Source organism: Pseudonaja textilis, chromosome 9, assembly GCF_049901715.1.
Source record: "Pseudonaja textilis isolate UNSWEBS1 chromosome 9, rPseTex1.2, whole genome shotgun sequence".
Taxonomy (NCBI): Eukaryota; Metazoa; Chordata; class Lepidosauria; order Squamata; family Elapidae; genus Pseudonaja; species Pseudonaja textilis.
In genome coordinates this window covers 22,503,574-22,511,051 of record NC_141998.1, presented here as the reverse complement: position 1 = coordinate 22,511,051, position 7,478 = coordinate 22,503,574, and positions in this window count along the sequence as shown.

The following is a 7,478-nucleotide window of genomic DNA, read 5'->3' as shown; positions in this document are numbered from 1 at the left end:
GGAGAGCAATGAATAGATTCCAGAGATTGGTAATAGACTTAGTACAAGCATGGAGAGGCCTGCACGAAGGACAAGAAAATCCAAGCATGAGACGGGGGCTAGGGAATAATGGAGCTGTGTGAATAATGGAGCCACATCATTCTGATTCTAAGAGAGGGAGATCTTGAGCTATGCAGGAAGAAGAAGAAGAAGAAGAAGAAGAAGAAGAAGAAGAAGAAGAAGAAGAAGAAGAAGAAGAAGAAGAAGAAGAAGAAGAAGAAGAAGAAGAAGAAGAAGAAGAAGAAGAAGAAGAAGAAGAAGAAGAAGAAGAAGAGGAGGAGGAGGAGGAGGAGGAGGAGGAGGAGGAGGAGGAGGAGGAGGAGGGAGGAGGAGGAGGAGGAGGAGGAGGAGGAGATGATGCTGGAATGACTGTCTGGAATGAATGTCAACATCTATGAATGTCACTATTACTACAGCCCTTTTTTGTGGTCCATCAAGTGCCCCGCAAAGGCAAAGACCAATGCATTAAAAATCTGCAATGTGAACCAGTGGAACAGCTTGCCACCAGAAGTTGTGGGTGCTTCCTCCCTGGAGGTTTTCAAGAAAAAAATGGGCAACCACCTATCTGAAATGGCATAGTGTCTCCTGCTTGAGCAGAGGGTTGGATTACAGGACCTCCAAGGTCTCTTCCAGCTCTATTCTGATTGATTAACCTCCCCAGCACATCCCATAGAGAAAGCAAGCCTGGAGGGAGAAAATATATATGGAAATTAAACCGAAAGGCATAGTTTAAATCCTGGTTAATGTAAGGGTCATCCTTTGCCCTTGAGAAATTGGAGTTCTCCAGCAGCTATGCTTATTTTCTCCATACTACAAGCCTTAAGAGAAAGAATTTAAATCTGCTGGGTGGATTAGTAGTCCTTCTAGAATACAAGAGAAATCCTCTTCTCCCAAATCCACTCAGTTGTCTAAATGTCAAGAAGCAGCTTCATCTGGGCTGTGTACTTGAATTGAACAATATAAGAAGCTTCCTTACTCAATATCAAACCATTGATCTGATTTTCCCAGCCTCGTACTCTCTAGATTTGCCGAATCAAAAGCAGAGAAAGGTTTTTTTAAAAAAACAATTATGTACACTAAAGTATTTCTATTCTGTCTTCCTCGGGAATATTTCTTGATTGCAGGAAGTACGATTTCAGCAACAAAGTGGTCAATGTCTGGAACTCACTACCTGATTCTGTTGTCACCTGCTCAAACCCCCACTCCTTTACTCTCAAACTAACCTCTGTTGACCTCACCCCATTCCTAAGAGGTCTGTAAGGGGTGTGCATAAGTGCACAATCGTACTTACTGTCCCTTTCTATTGCCCCAATTATTAGTTCCTATTTCTTATATTTAAACTTATGTTTATTTTTATTTATATTATATTGTAAGCATTTGACAGAACGAATAAATCAAATAAATAAACAAACAAACACATACATACATACATACCTACCTACATACTACCTACTACATACATACATACATACATACATACAGCTTCTGGGACAGTTAGTGGGTCTTTGGGATAGCTGATCCAATAAAGGGAGATTTCTATAAACAGCTATACGATCTTTTAAACCAGAGTTGAAGAAGGCAGAAACTGGGACTTCTCTGCGCGTAAAACATTTGTGACTGTCACCCAGCAGAGGTTCTCCCACATCTCTACTGTTCTCAGCTCTCTGTTTTATCAAAACCTGGAGGGAATCTGTGATCATCTAGGCATCGCTTGGATAGTCATGCCGGTTGCAAAGGGTAACAGAAGGCAAGGCTCCCCAGATAACAGGAGAACCAGAGGACGTGATGTCATATCTACATTAATTCTGCACAAGTGAGAGATGCAGCTCCCTTGATTTATGACATGTACTTGCTGTGCAAAAGATGTCCCCTCCAGAGCTATGAAAAATGACCTGCAGGGTTATTGAGACATCAAGGCATGGAGTTATGGTGGAAAGCAGAGCTGGAGAAAGCATTGAAAGAGATCCAGAAGACAATTGGCTCAAAAGGAATAACGTCACACAGTATTTATTTCTGTGCTTTATCTAAGTGGCCTCTAGGAGTTGTAAATGACTTGATGGCACATAATCAGCCAATCAACCAACCGACCGACTTGATAGGAACCACGGACATTGAATCTGCAAGCAGGAGGCAAGCTAGAAAATGATAAAATATCCTTAGGGTTGAACCCATATCCCAATGTCTTATGAACAACTCCACGTAGTTCTCTTGGCAGCTGGGCAGAAGCATGTTGTTACGGCCTTCTTTCAAAATGTTGCGTTATTGCTTCTAATTTTCCAGTCTAGCTTCCATTCCATTCCATTCATTGTCCTACTCTGCTCTGCTCTGCTCTGCTCTGCTCTGCTCTGCTCTGCTGCTCTGCTCTCCTCTCCTCTTCATTCCATGTTCTGTTCAGTTCTATTCTATTCTATTCTATTCTATTCTATTCTATTCTATTCTATTCTATTCTATTCTATTCTATTCTCAATGAAGACTCTATTCTATTTTATTCTATTCTCAATGAAGATTCTGTACTATTCTATTCTATTCTCAATGAAGATTCTATTCTATTCTCAACGAAGATTCGATTCTATTCTATTCTATTCTATTCTATTCTATTCTCAATGAAGACTCTATTCTATTTTATTCTATTCTCAATGAAGATTCTGTACTATTCTATTCTATTCTCAATGAAGATTCTATTCTATTCTCAATGAAGATTCTATTCTATTCTATTCTATTCTATTCTATTCTATTCTATTCTATTCTATTCTATTCTCAATGAAGATTCTATTCTATTCTATTCTCAATGAAGATTCTATTCTTCTATTCTATTCTATTCTATTCTATTCTATTCTATTCTATTCTATTCTATTCTATTCTATTCTATTCTATTCCATTCCATTCCATTCCATTCCATTCCATTCTCTATTCCAGTCCAGTCCAATCTACTCTACTCTACTCTACTCTACTCTGTTCTCTAGTCTAGTACACTCCACTCCATCCCACCCCATTTTCCACTCCCCACTTCCCACCCTCCATTCCATTTTTATTATGTCATCCTGTACAAATCAATGTGAAGGGTAATTGAAAGAACACAAAAGGAGAAATAGGGGTTCAGCCCCTGTAAGGGATGCTTAGGCTGCTGGTTCAATTTACACGAGCAGTTTCCCAAAACATTCTTTCAGCCAGATCCTTCAACATCACCCCTATCTCCCCTCCTTCAGCTCAAGAGCTGATGGGCTGTGCAAGGATTTGGATAGCAGTCCACAAAGCATCCTTGTTATGTATATATATAATATGATTTGCTTCACTAGAAAAACAATCATATTTTTATTCCACTCACAAATGTGCTGGGGGAAGGGGCATAATTAAAGACAAATAACAATTATCCAAAGAAATGAGGCAAGAGCAACTGATGATCCATGCCACCCTCGTATATTCTTTTTTTTTTTTAATTGAGTTTGTGCCCCATTACTTGTTAATTTTCAAAAAATCCCTCCATCGAATAGAATTCCACGCTCATTACAACACCAGGTCTAAAAATGTTGCTCCATAAATAATGACGACTAATCCAGAAGGTCAATTAAAAGGGAAAAAAAAAAGAAGAAGGAGGGATGGAGATTTAGAATGTTTAAAGAACATATGTAGCTGCGATTTGTTTATTTTTAAAGATAAAAACAGATATGGAGAGTCTGACATTTTCTATATTTTCAAGAGCTGCAAATGAAAACCTTCTGGAAAATATTCACACGTTGCTTTGCTTTTCCTGTAATTATCTGATCTCTTTGGGGGAGGAGATTGGTTACTCTGAATTTCAGTGATGGAGAGAAAAAAAATCTCCATTCTTTAAAAAAAACCTGTAAGGGGTTATTTGCTAGAAACCAGTGTCAGAACCAATGGCAAATGTTTAACCAAATGATAGTATGATTATGAAAAGACTATTCGCAATTTATTCTGGAAGGCAAAAATATGCTTTGTGTTTGAACCAATTCAAAATATGCTATAATTCAGGGGTGGGATTGTACCGGTTCACACCTATTTGCTAGAACCGGTTGTTAATATTCTAAGCAGTTCGGAGAACCGGTTGTTAGAAGAAATGACTGGCCTAATCCTGTAAGGAAGGCAGGAAGGAAACATTCTGGTGTTGCTTACAGAAACTGCCTCTCCTTTAACCCTTATTACATTCTTGGCAGGACTAGACTTCCTGTCTCTGGAACTTCTCTGGAGTTTTTTTTCCCTTTCTTTGCTGATACTTTGCTTGTGTGGAGTAACCATTCAAAGTTACAATGGCACTGGAAAAAGTGACTTATGACCATTTTTCACACTTATGACTGTTGCAACATCCCCACAATCATGAGAGGCTAAGCAAGGAGAAGCGTTCCTCGATGTGAGTGATATTGAGTTGGCCACGCCCAGCTAGTCACATGACCACCAAGCCATGGCCATCAACTAAGCCATGCCCACAGAACCGGTTGTTAAAAAAAATCTATAATTCCTTCAAACATTTGACTCCAGAAGTTTGAAATGGCAATAATTCCCTTGTTAGGATTCTTTTTCAGGCGTTCACGTAACCCACACTTCACCATCCAAGAAAAGTCTCTGTGTTCCAGGTTTTTAAAGTAGAAACTTCAAACCCATATCTTTTAACTTCAGGGTAGCTTCTGTTCTCATGCATCTTCTGAAACAGCTGCCCCATTCATGGTTAGGCTAACCCCATCCCTGAGATTGCTAATAGTCAATGCCTACATATGAAAAAGGTGGAGAATGTTCTTAATGAGTCTACTACAACAAACATCTTGTCAATAAAACCAGAAAGGAACTATTATATATGAAATCTGGACAGCAATTTGCTAGCCAAGAAAGGATCAACCCAACTAATAAGAGATGTCCAGAATACATTTTTAAAGAAATCATATTGGGTAAGAACTGAACAATTAATAGGTTGTATTAGATCTGTGTATAGTTCTAATGATGCTTATGTTTTAAGAGAAGAGTTGTGTTGAAAATGTAGGATCACCTAACCCAAAAATTATTCTAACTTTATATCTTGCTTTGGTTCTTCTGAAGCAGAAGGCAATTATCCAACACAATTTGTTCTATGCAACTTTGGATGTTTTGAGTTATCTTTAACAGAATAACAGAGTTGGAAGGGACCTCGTAGGTCATCTAGTCCAATCCCCCGCCCAAGTAGGAGACCCTACACTGTTTCTGACAGATGGCAATCTAGTCTCTTCTTGAAAGCTTCCAGTGATGAAGCTCCCACAACTGTCTATTCCTTTCTAAGTTGAATCTCTCCTTGATCAGTCCCATCCATTATTCCTTGTCTGGGTCTCAGGTACCTTGGAAAATAGGTTGACCCCTTCCTCTCTGGGGCAGCCCCTCAAGTATTGGAAGATGGCTATCGTGTCTCCCTGGTCCTTCTTTTCATTAGACTAGCCATGCCCAGTTCCTGCAACTGTTCTTCATATGTTTTAGCCTCCAGTCTCCTAATCATATTTGTTGCTCTTCTCTGCACACTTTCTAGTGTCTCCACATCTTTTTTATAGTGTGGTGACCAAAACTGGATTCAGTATTCTAGGTGTGGTCTTACTTAGGCTTTATAGAGTGGTATTAGTACCTCACGTGATCTTGATTGTATCCCTCTGTTAATGCAATTTAGGATTGCATTGACTTTTGTGGCTGTCATTGCATACTATTGGCTCAATTGGTTTGTCCACAAAGACTCCAAGATCCTTCTCACAGTTACTGCTACATTCTACCTGTTTGCATGAAATCTGCTCTTGGATTTTCTTGTAAAATACCAGTGACTTTCAAGAAATCCATCACTCAATTCTCTCTATAGACATGTTTATGATTCTACCCATATAAGAGCCAAATCAAAGGTATTTAAATATTATGATATGTGTGTCTAGATACAAACACATGCATGCACACACATACACACGGACACACTAATAATTCTCAACAGCCTTCCCACACAAATTTCTAGGAATTTTCCTTGGTTACTTTATGCCACAGGGTAAAAAATAAACGCTATAACTGTCACCTTTGTGGAAGAACCTAATTATCAATCTGATTTAGAATCAGTTTCCCCTATTGTACAAAAGACAGATACACACCTGGAAAGTATGAAGATCTGTTGCTGAGCTTCAGGAATTTATCTCTGGGTTCAAAACTTCCCCTGGGGCATGGAGCTGTAGTCAGTCCAGGACTGTGAAAATAACCTGAAAGATGAGATTCAACTTTCAATGTCCCTTCAATAGCATTCCTTTGTCAGGTCAGGTTTTTCTTCTAGAGAAGATGACTATTTCCAAGTTGGAGACCTTTGGGTTTGGTTGCACCAGTTGAGACTTGCAGAATGATATTGGGTTAAAATTCCTCTTGAGAAAAACTGAACTGAAGGATCAGCCAGATATTTAGATATCCACATTGCTACTTTAGATGGTATGGGTCTCTATAGGTCAGGGATGGAACAACTTGCCATAACCAACTCACAGCGGCCAACTCGCCACAGCCAACTCACCATAGGCAACTTTACGAAGGACAACTCGCCATGGCCAACTCACTGAGAGACAACTCACAAAACAATTTAACCATTCTATTTAATTATTTAAAATAAAGAAAAATATTTTATTTTTTGTCATTCACATTTAATTCTGTCCCTCCTTTTGCATCCTTTTCTTTTAATGATTCTATTCTACCATTTCTTCAGTATTAGTTTAACTCTTGTCCTGCAGTGAGTTGCCCTGTGATGAGATAGCCAAGATGAGTTGGCCATGGTGAGTTGGCCATGCAGGATACTGTACCACAAATGAGCCCAGTCTATTAAGGTAATACATGATATTAAGAGAGGAAAATGATAACTAATAATGTTTATCATGTGTCAAAAGAACAATTGCAGTACTTTTAAGGGATCTGATTGTGATTATGTCAGGTTCATATGGATGTAGAAGTAGGGGACAATGGCTATAGCAAGTAGCGTAAATTTTGGGTTAAGCGGCAAGGAACAAGTTGGAAGAAATCCAAAACTATGTCAGATGCAAGTGCTGGCTCTGAATCTGAATCTCGAAATAAATTGATATTTTAATTTCTGGATGTATAAAAATATGAAGACCCAAATATTAAGCAATTTGTATTAAATGATGGATAGAATAGTTGGCGTCTTCAGATAGCAAAAGTGTCAGATGGACTTGTGGTTGGAATGGCTTCCACGGTTTGTTTGACACCACCTAGAACATTCTCACTTCCAAACTTCAATTGTTTTGACAAACAGCTTCAAAAATTAAATTAACTTGGCCCGAATTTCACTCTCTCTGTGATGTAAAAGGAGATTTTGAGTCCCCAAACAGTGAGTAGGTAAAAGAAACCAGCAAAACGCAAACAAATGCAAACGTTCAACCTGAAGGACAGAGTTGGCTTTGTAGATCCACAGCAGAGTGAAGAGATTTCCAAGCCAT